This window comes from Ctenocephalides felis, unplaced genomic scaffold (assembly GCF_003426905.1).
Source record: "Ctenocephalides felis isolate EL2017-DRISC unplaced genomic scaffold, ASM342690v1 CF-g0.4_SCAFFOLD_01886, whole genome shotgun sequence".
Taxonomy (NCBI): domain Eukaryota; kingdom Metazoa; phylum Arthropoda; class Insecta; order Siphonaptera; family Pulicidae; genus Ctenocephalides; species Ctenocephalides felis.
This window is the reverse complement of record NW_020538040.1, coordinates 46,344,133-46,359,333: the sequence shown is the minus strand read 5'-3', so window position 1 is coordinate 46,359,333 and position 15,201 is coordinate 46,344,133. Positions and strand designations below refer to the sequence as shown.

General features: G+C 28.2%; 1 protein-coding gene across 1 annotated transcript in view; it reads right to left on the bottom strand.

Moving 5' to 3' along the window:
• The window catches only part of LOC113375012, a 245,346-nt gene that overhangs the window by 188,618 nt on the left and 41,527 nt on the right, over positions 1-15,201 (bottom strand). The gene's annotated exons all lie outside the window — the stretch shown is intronic.

The window sequence follows — 15,201 nt, the reverse complement described above, 5'->3', positions numbered from 1 at the left end:
AGAGAACATTACACACTGCAAAAAATATTAATGCTGATGTAATGCAGTAATTTTCCATGTCTCACTATGACAAATAATTTTATAACTAATTTAATAACGTTGACGATAAAGAACTCGAAAAAATCATTATCATTGCATTTAAAATTGCTACATTACATGATATATAATTAGTTAAATAAATGATGGAAATATGAATATATTATAATATTAGTTAATTTGAAAAACAACGGCGTAATTATATTAAAATTAATTTATAATGCATCTAAAATTAGACATACCATTTAGATTTGTATTGGTAAACATGAAAAATTTAGTTATATTGGGTGAAAGCTATTTATATTCTTACGTTATATATAGTAAAAATATAAATAATTGTTATATCGTATAAATATATGCACATATGAATAATATGATCAAGCAATTGCCAGATTCAATAAATAGAAAAAAGTCCAATAAAAATATAGTCACTAACAATAAATATTTAATGAAAACTTCGCCCATTTAACGGTTCATAAATCATGTTATAAAACAATTCTAGCGTATATTTGAAAATGTAGTGAATTTACATAAAAACTAAATCCTTCAATTGTGGCCCATAATGCAAATCGTAAAGTTATGTCTACATGGATATAACAAAATATTTTTCTGAGAGAAACATCAGATCAAATCATTATCAAAGTTTGGAAAAAAGTTAGTAGTTCATAAAGTTGTTATATAAACTGAAAAATGTGCAATTGTGCATGAGAAGAAAATAATAAAGTAACAAGTGAGCAAGTACTGCAAAAGTTGCAGAAAAGAGGAATTTTCTGAAAACTACTACAAAACGAAAAGGAAATTAGATACGACGCATGTTAAGAAAAACCCAAAAAAAAAAATTATCAAAGCTCTACAATGACTACAAGAAAATATAATAAGATGATGCACAACTTAAGCCAAAAAAATTAGAGTAAATTGGAAACCAAAGTTTGAAAATAGAGTAGACGAACAAACAACTTGTTTGTACAACAAAAGAGAAAAATTGTTCAAGTTGCGACACATGTCACAATCATAAAATATTGAGAAGACATCAAATTATGAATAAAAATCGTTAACACTTCGCCTTTATGTTTTTTTTTACAGAATTAAAGAGGGATTTCGCCTTTTCTCAAACAAAAATATTTCAAAACTCTCTTCTCTATGAGCTTAGAAGAAAAACGGTTCCGATAGGAAAATAAATAATACTTGAATTAGCTGATAAAAAAAGATAGATCTAGAAATAGATGAATAAATTGAAAGTCAAACAGGCTATTAGAAAGAGAAACAACCAAAATGAAATATACAGAAATTCGAATGATATAATTAACTTAAGAAACGTAATTCTAAAAATTAAAGCCAATTTCGATATTAAATTGTGTCTCATTACATTAAATATCATTCATACACAATGATTAAATATCATTTTACATTAAAATTAGCTACTCTCATTTTATCAATGAACGACGATGATTCATAAAAACATTCATTCATGAACAAAACTCATTTGTGTGCGTATTTAGAATATAAATCAAGAAGTTAAACTCTTATATAGCAAAAGCGAAAGAATGCATTATTGTAAACACACTCGCTTGAATTATCAATTAAATTACAATAGAAATTAAATATTGAATCCTAATTTATAGCGTCTAGGCGCACACTTTACTGCGGTAATAAAACACCTTTATGCAATCGAGCCGCGATTAAATTTTTATCTTTATCGTTTTTAATTATTGAAATATTCTTAAAGCTCATTCGATTATCCGTTTGCTATTTCATAGTTCAAAGAAATACAATATTATGCGTTAATTAGTATTATGCAGTGATGTTGAGTTTGTCGACAAATCAAAGAAGCTGCAAGGTAATAAAGTAATAGAGGTACATATGGGTTTTTCAGGGTTCCGTACGAGTCCTTAAAAGATGTTGCTACTTTAGTTACTTTATCTTAATTTTTTTTTTAAAGCTTTATGCTTTTTCAAAATAAAAACTAAAGGAAAAAGGTGTTTTGTTATCAAATTTTATATAGTTCATATATTGAATTGTAAGTATAATAGAAAAATAGATAATAATGAATGTTCTTAAAATAACATTCAACCGATAATTCTTTTTCCGTGATCCAAGTCCATATATGTATAATTTTATTTATTTTGTTCTTCTGATTTTTGAACAGCAATCATAATTTAATAGTTCTTTGAGCCATTTTGGTACAACATTTCCTTTCAAGCTAGTTTTTTAGATGGCAATCCAACGGCTGACCTATCTTTATTCCATAGATATTAATAAAAATTTAATCAATTTGTAATATTGATCATATAATTTACTTGCAGCATTGCTCGAGAGTGTCCAATTTTTCGATGCATATTTTTTATCTACAAGTTCAAGTAAAAATTTAGTGAGATTTATCTCTGAACAATCCTGAGAGTTGTTGTTGACATTTCGTAGCATTTTTACAAAGTAACAATTTAGAAATAGAGTATAACATATAGTGAGAATATAGAAGTGAAAATTATGAATACAATTTTAATTTGCCATTTTCATGTATTTTTGCTCAAATTACACATTTACGATTATACGAAGATCATCCATGCTAATGTATTCAAACCACAAATATTTCTAAGTAAGCAGTACAAAAAATCGTGTTTCTTTAGAACAGGATCTTCATATATATAAAGAAGTAATAAATATTTTAAAAATTGAATGCAATTAAAATAATATTGTAGAATAAAATAATCAATATCGTGTAGATATTCAAATGAAAAAATAGCATCCAAGAAATTCTTCCTCTTTAGAAATTTGTTGCTCTTAAAACGACATACATATTACTATATTCTATGAATGTAATATATATAATTATTTTTTATATAAAAAATATGCGAGATCATAAAAAAGGAACAAGAGAAAGAATATTTTAAATATGATTTAAAAAAGCAGTATATTACTATGCAGAAAAGGTAGTTTACCATTTTATTTTCACTTCATAGAAAATCACAAAGTCAAGCTATCTAGCGCAGAGTCGGAGATGAATTTTATTAAAGATTTTGTATATGAAGTCTAAATGCGGTAGATTCATACTACATTTTCTGTATTATTAGCAAAAAAAATATTAGTTTCAAACATTTCTCAAAAATTACACAACATTGTATATAAACAATAATGTGCGTCGACTGTTTTTTTAAGAAATTGTGGTTTGGAAAGTATTCAAAAAATCCAAAAATTTCCATCGGTTCTTAAAATTCCGATATATATATATATATATATATATATATATATATAATTTTACTTGAAAATAGTAAATCGAGCCAATGATATTATATTTTCGATTTACAATAATTGAATTCAACGATTGAATATAAAATGATTTATTTAAAGAATAAGATACCTAAAACTGAAAGAGTAAATATGTTTTTATTATTTATCTACATGATATAAACTGAATAATGATTTCTACGTTAATTACTTTGAGTTATTATATATTTCATTTTTTAAAATAATCTGAAATCGTTCAAAATGAACTTCTGATAATTCATTTTTTTGTATAATTAAAGTTTTATAACATATTTTATAATTCAACCACACGATTGCGTCGTATTGTTCGGTGAGGAATGCCAAGAAACATATTCTTTCAACAGATGCAGTTAGAAAACAAGAAGAAGCTTGTAATATTTTGCAATAATTATTTCATAAATAATTGTTTGCTGAATCATCGTCATCATCATGTACTCATCCATAAAGAAAAAATGTGAATAGTATGAAGTAAAAAGTGCCAACAGCACAATAACTGATTGAACACAAATCTTGGATGATGAAAAAGTAGGTGAATACGATGACACATAATTTTGTTAGTCATCATCATATATATATATATATATATATATATATATATATATATTTATTTGTAATTTAATATATATTGAAGGTAAATATTTATAAAGTCAACTATATATACAATTGTGGAACTAATTGATTAGAATTTTGTTTTATCATCGTGTTTCCTGTTTATAACAAAAATTAAGTAGAAAAATTGAATTATATTTTAACTTCCCGAAGAAAAAGTTTGCAAGAAATCTTATTTACTAGTTTTCTCGACGTTTCGAGTCATTTTGAATCTGATCTGATCCATAATTAGAAAAAGTAGGAGTGTGTATGCGTAAGTAATCCAAAATTTGACATTCCGACGTTGACGTTTTGGCTAAGAAGGCTGCACCATTCAAAAAAAATTGAAACCTATTTAAAATAACTCGATAAAGACTATCGTAAAATATTTATCTCATGAAATTACAATATGGAAAGCGTGCTATTTGAATGCTCTAGTCTAGCATGTCTGTTTTAGAGTTTTTCTAGTATAGGCAAATTTTCTTTATGTCTTTTTTTTAACTATACATTCCTGTATGATAAGTTATAGTAATCTCAAAAAATCGATAATAAATTTTTTTATGTACCTTCACGTTTCAAAGGTTTCTGAAAAGATATGTGTGTGTTCGGACAAAAATTTTGCGACAACGATTGCGCGATAATTCAAAAAGCATTCGATTCGTATTGACTGGGAGACGTACTGATTAGATTCTGGCAAATGCAGGTTCAGCAGTTTCAAAGATACTGGGCAAAAAGTGCCAAAAATGGTAATTCAGTTTTTGAGATGACGGAGCGTGTGATTTGAAGGATTCAAAAAAGATTTTACTTGTATTGACAAAATGAGAAAACGATTATTTTTTTTTTTGGAAAGCAGGTTCAGCGGTTTCGGAGATACAGAAGAAAAAGTAAAAACAAGATATTTGGCGGTCAATAATGATCATTAGACATATACTTATCAAATTATCAGATATTTTATAAAGATTTCAAAAATGAGTACTAATTTTGTTACAATGTTTTGTGGGTTCCGTGCCAAGATTTTTAATTTTTAATGCTCACCTATATGGCTCAAACAAATTTCAAAATTTTCAGAATTTTTTTTTTCAAAATTTTTAATAATATACAAGGTAATATACATTAGTTTAAAAAATGTAAATATATTCCACATGCGTTATTCTAATCGTAAGAAATTTAGTTAATTGAATACATCCTTTGATGGATTTTTTCGGCATCTCTTGTTAATGTAAACATTCTTAAGTGTTTTGTTCGATAAGATTGTCGCTATATAACATTTATATAAAAAAGCGGTAAAATATATAGCATTTATAATAATCTATTTGAAAATATTTAAAACAATTATTAATCATTGATCAATATTTATTGATTATTTTCTTATTTTCTTCGAGTATTTAATTCTGATACGGAAAATTCCAGCAATTTGCCATAAGGCACGATGCCATGCAAAATTAGTTTTGTCAAGCAATAAAGTATAAAGTATCACAGGAAAGTAATTTTACTTTCAGATAATTTTGAAGTGTAGTCTTTGTTGGAGTCTGGTAAGAGTAACGTATAGTACTACTAATACTACCAATTATTGATAATGCCACCAATTGTTAAAGCACACAAAGTGCAGATTCGAATAGAAATTAAAGAGTTGGTTAGAGAAATTCGATGAGCAAATCTAAAAGCACTCGCGTTCGCTTTATTTAGGAAGAGAGACCTGATATGAGCAATGAACGCGCATTATGCAAACAATCGAACCTATCCACTTAACATCCCACAGCACGTTTTCAAGTGAGAATTTCCTACATTTACGTGCGTATCCGTTACGAAATGAACTCGGTCGTGCCTTTTCTCATTCACAATTATTATCACTGAAGGTAATATTCACTTAGAAGTCGATTATAGTAGAAATTCTTTGTTCTAAACACTTCATTTTTTCAATCTTCATCTAAATATCAATGCATAAACTTCTCCGTGGCTAGAGTTTTGGCCATCTATCCAGAAGATCCTAGGTTCAATAGTCACCTTGATACAACCCGATGCCAAGCTAAAGTGACATCAGTTTTTACTTGAAAATATAGATGAAAATATTTTGCTTACAAGGGAATCCTGAGGTACAATCTTATGGGATTTTGATGAAACTTCGCATGGTGATAGAGTTGATAGTCAAACCTAACCCCATAAAATATTATAGGCCTATGAGAAGTGGTAAGTTAAAATAGCCCATCCGCGCTGTTGATGCATCAAATTAGGAATTATCAGTATTAGAAAAATTCTTGTAATAAAATATATCAAATAGAGCTAGGCCAACAGTTGGATTGGTTTGTCTTCTTAAAACGTAGTAGAAGTATCATCACAACAGCTCAAAGATTAACTTACGATTCTGTACGAAAAACTGTCAGTGCAAATTTATTCTTACAAATTGAAATGATAACAGGTAAAATGTTAGAAAATATTAGAACCCTTTATTATTTAAATAGCATCTAAATTTCGACGTATAGAATCAAAATCCAATATATTATATAAAAATTACAGGCATGTGATCACAAAAATTTTGGAGAAGAACGTAAGTATAACGTTGTCTGAGAGTAAATAAAATGATCAGATTTTTTACATATTTTTATAAAGATGTTGAGTGAGATATAGTACAAAAGCTTCATGAAGATTTAGAGAAAAATTGAAAAGAAAATCTAGAGGTGTAAGCGTTTCGTTTTTAAGGCAACTTGCTTGAACTTCTCGACATGTGTATATAATGGACTTAATCGACAAGAAATCAATATAGTAATATATAAGAGATTTATTAGATTATGCAATTAGAGAAGACTTTCGTTGTCCTAAAATGTTGGTTATTTTCGAAAAATGGTTTAAATATTTCTCACCCCTAATATGTGTATCAATTTTCTAAAAACGCGGTCGGTTAATTTCGGTTAATACAAACTTTACCTAATTTTTATAATTAAACCACTTGTCGTAAGCATCTAATGTTTTAGAGTGTTCATTAAGACCAAGAATTCTATCGACATACAAAGTTTCATAAAAATCGCCAATAAAAAATTGAATAACAATAAATTACGAAAAAACGATCCGGATGATCCTTTACCAAAAACTAATCAGCATAGTTCCCAAGCAATATTTTTGGAACAATGTTTGAATTTTCAAATCGATTGAAAATTTTTGGTTAAAACGTGGATAAAAAAATTTACACTGTATTCTTCTTCTAATTAAAAAGAAACAGCATGGCTGAGCGTCCCACAAAACTGATAAACTTGAGTCAATATCGAGATACATGGAATGTCTTTTAAATTTTTGAAAGCGATGCAGCCGTTTTTGAGTAAAAGTCGACACAAAAAATGAAAGAAAATGAGATTAAGGTATATATTAAAGAATAAATCAATACGTGAAAAAAGCAGAAAATATACTGTATTAAAATTAATTTTAAAAATCTGTCATAATTTTAAGTAAAAGCTGAAGAGGCAGGAAGAGGCGAGATATTAAATAGAGCAGGAAAAAATATGAATATACATAATTAACCACATGTAAAATATTATATTCTGAAAAGTTAAACAAAATTTATCCAATTATTTTCCTATATCATACTCCTTTTGTCGGGCGCAAATTATTTCGAAGTATAAAACTGAGAAAGACGCCGAATTAAGTATGCTTGATCTCTGTTGATGATAACGGTGGCATATTCATGGGTGTACGAATACTATAACTTTGTCGCTTCATCAGATAAAGCAAACAATTTACAAGTTTTGGGTTCCTGTGTATGTTTTGTGCCTTCACTAAAATTATTATTTTTACACACTTCTTGGGAGGAAATATTAAACCAAACATGCAAGAGAATTGTGAGAATTAGCAGCATTCGTATTTGCTGTCTTATCATTCCCGAGGCTACCAAATGAATAATTCCGAATGAAATTAAAATGTTCTCATTGAATCACAATTATAATGATGTTAACCGTATATTATTTGTATTCTAAGTATGGGCACGTTGTCTATAGTTAGTATATCAAGGCTAAACATAAAGAATCGTCCGTGCATACTTGATTACAAATACGGTACTTTGCAATAATTACATTCGTGCAATATGAATAGGAGAGCTGCCATTGTACGCACTCAATGTATTGACGAATTCTCTGAAATAATTCTATGCATATATTTCTTGTTGCGTAAGAAACAAATTGTATTTCGATTTATGCAATGGTAATACTGCACCAGATAATAGTTTATGTACTGCTACACTAGGAAATATCTATGAAATTATATTCAAAGGCTCAGGGCTCTCTCGTTCGATGTTCGACATCATGATGTCAAGCAGTAATGATAACGATTTGTGTATCGAAATATAGATAGCACTATGTTTCCAAGAAAATAGCCACTATCGACATTGCTCCATCATAAAAAACATCTGTATTACAGAAATTGTAAAAATGCATCAAATAGAGATAGAATTTAACTATTTATAGATAGAGATAGATTTAGGTTGCCATCGACAAAACACCAAGTCATCACAAAAGCTAATAGTACTCGTTATGTTCTGATTGCTATCAATAATATATAAATTTAAAGAAAATCTAAAGACTAAATACAATTTTAAATATAAAGCTCTGCATATAATGCAAGATTTAGATTAAAACAAGTATAAAGAAACTAATTTGACACAAATTATAATTATTACAAGATTATGCACTTATTCAATGAAAGATAGAACTTTAGAAGTGTAAGTTGAAAATTCTAGTTCATGAAATTATATATTATATATTATATTCATATTCACAATTTTTCTAGGGCTTTCTAAGAAAAAATATCTTATTTCCATTTCAATATAAGTAATCATTTTGAATACAAAACACAATAAAACTGCATTTTGTAAACTTCTTTTGGCAGAAAATAGCATCTTATATTAATGAAGCCGGTAGTATTATTACAAATTTCATTATAGTCATTTAATTTATTATTATTCTGTAACTCTTTTTCTCCGTGAAAATATTACTTAATCCAATATTACTTCTACTTGTTTACTATACAATCAAGTACTACATTTTGAGGCCGTGGTTTCCAACCTGTGGGCGCGCTCTCTCAGCGTAGCTGGACCGCTGTTTCCAAAATACTATTTTCGAATGGACAAATAAACCAAAAAATTTGAAGTTATATGAAAAAATAATGAATAAATAAATATTATTCATGTATATTTTCACATAATATTGCATATTAATTTGTAGCCTGATAATTAAATTATGATATCAGTTGAGTATTTATGAAATTAAATTATTTAGAAAATTAAGTGGCGGGCGAGAATTTTCTTATAGGAACTGGGGAGCGCGGTACGAAAGGGTTGCAAACCACTTAAGGTAAAATGATAGTTAAGAGATTTTTTTTATACCGGCACAGCCTCAAAATATTCAAATATCTTGCAGTTTGAGAATATGTTTTTTAAATTGCAATTTAAATATCCAATGGTCAAGAGATTTATGCTTGTGACAAATATACTAGTCATACATACATATATAGTCATACATAAAAATATATCATTTGTATATAAGTATACACGTCAATCGTAATTAATTATGAGACAAATTTAGGCAATTAGACAATCATTCACACAAACATGGCATTGCTGCAAATTTATTATTTTATACTTTACATGAATTAACTATGATAATAAAAAGAAATGTTTAATAGCGTTGCGTTAAGAATGATATAAGCTAGATATAGTTTAATAGCTAGATATTGTTTAATTTATCTGAAATCCAAAAAATAGAGAAATGGACCAAAGGGAGATAAACTAGTTCAACAATAATTAGACAATTAATTTAATCAAAATTTATATATTCCAGTTAACAACAACATATATCGTATATAGTTATATACGATTATCCAGTTAACAACAACATATATCATATATAGTTCAATAGCTAGATATTGTTTAATTTATCTGAAATCCAAAAATAGTAAAATGGACCATAGGGAGATAAACTAGTACAACAATAATTAGACAATTAATTTAATCAAAATTTGTATATTCCAGTTAACAACAATAATATATAATATACGTAAATATTTCGCACAGTTCTTCGCAACGCCACTGACTACTGATTAGATGTCTAATTACATTAAATTATCCAAAAATACAAAGAAACTATTTAGGCGTACATATTCACGTTGATTTCCTCACGAAAATCACACGTAGTTTGTCCATTCTTACATGAATGAGCCATGGCGAATTCTCATAGATCAAATAAAACTTTTTTTTATGATGAAATTATGTAATTATGAACGCAAGCGTGTACTCTTGTAATGGTATTTGTTTGTCTTGAACATCTCCCGATGAAGGCAAAATGTACGGTAACAGTTAGAGAGATAGCTACCTTAACACAACGGTGCGCGAACAATCACCATCACCATCAGCATATAGAATCTAATGTAATTGTATCCACATCTCGACTCCTGCCAGAGCCAGAGAGCCAGAGAGCGCTCCGGCTGGCTGCCATCAATGCGGATGAACTAGAATGCAACTTTTATTGCTGCACATCTCGACACGGGGAATTAATCTTACTTAATACTCGATTCAATTTATAATTAATACATATATTTGTCGATGCATTTCACACGTGTGGAAATAGTCTTCGAGATAATAATGGTATAGCTGAAATAATTTCTAATGTGACTCATGATAAAACTAGTGGGGCATGGCATCGTGCCTTAAGGCAAATTGCTGGGACTTCCCATATCGTAATTTAAAACTTGTAAAAGGTGTAAATCAACATCTGGACCTGTCTTTCTTAAAACCTAATCAACACGTTCTGAAATGAATAGGAATCAAATGTTTTTTGAATCATTCAAATCGGTTGATACCGAGAAAAATTGTACCCACACATACATACACACACACAACCATCCATTTTTTGTAAAGTATGCTAAAATATTTAGAAACCTTTGAAATGTAAAGATATACAAATTAGATAGCGATTACTATAACTTAACTTACACAAAGAATGTGTTTTATATATTTATTTTAAGTAAGTTCTTAAAATTTAAAATAAATTAACCGTATCTTTTATATGAATTTTTAAACCCACAATATTACATTAATCAGTAAACTGTGATTGACAAATATACTCGTCATGGAAAAGTGGCAGATTTTTGTGTATTGACGAGTATAATTGTCATATGTATGAAACAAGTTATCATTTGCTATTTAAATAGAATTTTTTTGATAAAAATATATATTAAATTTTAAATTGTTTGTAATATTTTGAGGCCATGACTTTATAAGGTAGGTAGTTGTGAATGCCATTTTACTTTATGACAGGTTGCATGAACTTCCCAAAATGTGGAAATAATAAACTTAATCAATTAGAATTAGAATTTCGCTATTTAATTAATATTTTCTACGGTTTATTTAATTTTGCTTTTCTTCAAAAACTACTTCCTACTTTCTTACACTTACATGTATAACATTTCATTGAGTTTAATTCGTTTTAAGATTAATATGTACGCAAATATGCTTCTGTTAACAAAGATCATAAATTTGGTAATAATAATTTAGAAGCATGTAAATAAAAGATTGACGAATATACTTGTCAAGAGTTTGATTCCCGCGACACAAAAATTATTGACTGAATTGATATTATTTGAACTATAAACTGTCAAAGTAAATGTAATTTATTACTGATGATACTATAATCTCAGGCATATCTTAGTTTGTTTTTGAGAATTTGCTTTCTAAAATATAATTCTCTTACGCACATTTTAACATAACATATGAATTAATTTTATGCACTCATCCATCATTTAAATTCAAATCTTAAGTCAATTGACATTTTGACAATTCTCATGTCATTAGTTAAAAAATAATATATATATTATAAGTTGTTATAAGCATCCCCGCCTTTTTTTCACTCACATTATTAAAATATTTTTTCAGTTCATTGCAACTTTTTCATTTTCGTTGACAAACTCTAAAAGGATTTATCTAAATTTGAATAGCCGTTTAGAAGCAGTTTAGTGACAACACACGTACAGAAGATTTATATACAGAAGATTTATATACATAAGGGCTATATAATTTGTTCTTAAACTTTATATTTCAAAGTTTTTCGCCAGCTGAAATGAGCTGAAAGATGACACACATTGAGCGTCGAAACTAGCACAATTAATACATATTTAATTAGAATATTTAGACATATATAAGTTCATACATGTCTCATATATATCAACATCAAAATTATAAATATATATACATATATATATATATATATATATATATATATATATAATACTCACTGAGTACCTACAAATAGCATGTGTTAATAATAAATAAAATTCTGATTAGCCTATTTCATCTCATAGCGTGCAACTCAAGATGCGAGAGTAATCAAATTAAATTCAGAAATATAATAAATAGTAATTAATATTAGTTAACATAAATTAAAAATACTAATCAGAATCAGAACAAATCAAAACAATTAAAGAAAAAAAGTATCGTGCTCTTTATTGAAATTTGATTTATTCATGATTAACATAACTACAATATTGTAAGACGAAAGCGAAACTTTTTCTTAAAGTTGTGCTTTTCAGAAAAATCTCAAAATAAAATGGAAAGAACTTATTTTACTATGTATTATTGTAGTGAGTATGTTGTGAAACAATTCGTTTAGCAATTCTAAATGCTTTTGAAAAACACACATGCCTAATAGAGCTATAGAAGCTTATACTTCTCTAATGATACTTCTCAACTACGTAGATGTTTAGAAGACAATCCAACGATTGGTCTATCAATATTTAATATACCTTATTTTTATTACAGGAAATTCTCTAATATTGATGATATACTTTTCTTTGGGTACAGCAATGCAGCAGATGAACTATTTCCATTTACAAATATATTTCAACGTTATTCCAAGTGAAAGCAACATGTGTTCATTGAGTTTCAAATCCCGATATTTTGGATGGGAATCTATCTAACGAAAATATTAGGATAATTTGGATCACAGAACAAAAATTATAAATGCGAATAATTTTCTTACAAATTTAAATTATCATTTTCACAAGTCGGCATATTCCAATAAAGCAACGAATAGCACTAGTATGATTGCAACGGGAATTCTGGAACGCAACATGACCGAAACCATGTCGGAAGCATCGCTGTGGCCTCACCGGCAAGAGAATAACAATAATCGAACACGGGTTTCTAGCATATTGAATTAAAATAATACAAAATGCATTATAAATTACCTCGGGTGATATGTTTTCATTTTATATCGTCTAGAAGTACGATAACCCGCGGGCCGCCTAGCGCAAACACACCTACTATTTTATCTCCATGTCTGGAATTAGGGATGGGCAATATTGGGAAAATATCGATATTGGTAATGAATTATGTCATGTTTGGAATAGACATTCTTTTGTATTGCATCACATTCGATAATACATCGCCGACAATGAAACAATTACATGCCTTATTATATAACAATAATTCGCAGTAATTTGAGTAATAACGAAATCATTTACATTTTTTTACCAAAATATCGATCTAAGTGTCTCAAATTCGATATTTCGATAAATACTACCATGCCGTGCTATGATATTCGAACAACACATACGGCATGAAAAACAAACATACTAACTACAGTCCACACGTACAATTATAAATACATTTATATTTAGTTTTCCTGTCATTCCGAATTAAAACAATGTTAGTTAGAGTGTAATCTTCCTTAGTCACTATCTTGATCACATAGGTAACTGTGTGGCTTGTTTACTCTAGGTTTTATGAGAACGGTTTAAAAAAGTAAAGAATTAAAATTTAAGACATTATTAATGTTAAGTTTGCTGTATGATTGCACCTTCTTGTTTAATCTGAGTTTGAGTAACAGCTTAAAATAATATTATCTGGTCTAAGCAAACAAAATTTTAGGCTCATAAGATAAAATGTTATATATTATTATGTAGGAGCAAGTTCATTAAATTTAAGTTGGTAAATATTTATGTGCATTAAACAGTTCCCGAAAAAGTCTAGTTTTCTTAAGAACCTTTTTTTTTTGAACCAGATAAAAACCGTTTTCTTCTTAAGTTCAGATTAAACAAGAAGGTGCAATCATACAATCACATATTTATATCGTCTTAAATTGCAATTCTTCATTTTATGTAAACCTAGTTGAAAATAAAACCTTAAATTATATTTCTAAATTTGTTTTAACATGAAATAAACGTGTTCGAATATATGGACTAACTGACAATTTTGAAGTACAAAATACTATCGCTCCAATTAAAAATTATTTTATTATAGAGTTCTTTTAAATAATATGCGATCTGATAAAGTTTATCAAAGATTCTGCTTTGGCAATATATACAACTAATATCATAATATATTTAAATTTAGAATTTTCATTTTGTTTATTTAAATGAAATAAGACTGAATGATAGGCATTAGAATGTGATATATAGACAGAGAAAAACAGCTAAAAGTAGTCAAATTTCTAATATCATTTCAAATAATCATACTACTGCTCATTATTTCTTTTGACACTGTCATGTATATTCTAACATATCTAATAATTATTATAAAAATATCCTAGGAGTTTTGTATATGATATGAATGCTATTATTAACTTCCCGTAGGGTAAGTTATAGTAATCGCAAAAAATCGAAAATGAAAATTTTTATATATCTTTACGTTTCAAAGGCATACCTCAATATTTTAGCATACCTTAAAAAAAGGTATGTGTGTGTGTATGTGTGTGCATGTGTGTGTGAGCTGCTACAAATTTTCGTCGACGACTTCGGAAACACCGATCAAGCGATTTGAATAATTCAAAAAACATTCGATTAGTATTGATAAGGAGACGTGCTGGTTAGTTGTTAACGAAGCCGTTCCGAAGAAACGGGGCAAAAAGTGCCAAAAACGGTAACTCAGTTTTTTAGAGAACGAAGCGTCCGATTTTAATGATTCAAAAAACAATTTACTTGTGTTCAAATTTTTGGGAAGGCAGATCCAGCGGTTATGAACTCTCAATCAAAATAAGTTGAAAAAATGTCATTTGGCGGTCAAAAATGTTTATTGGACATATGTACATCAAATTAAATCAGATATTCTATAAAGATTTTAATAATATGTACACATTTTGTGTAAATTGTTTCGGGTTCCGTACCAAGATTTTTAATTACGAAAGTTCCAGCAATTTGCCTTAAGGCACAATGCCACGCACCCCACTAGTTTAATCATTTTTGTATTGATATAGATGACAAAATTAATAAAAATAGTGTGTTAATAAATTGTAGGGAATACTGGGTACGATTGTGCTACTTTTTAATCAGCAATAAAATTTCGTT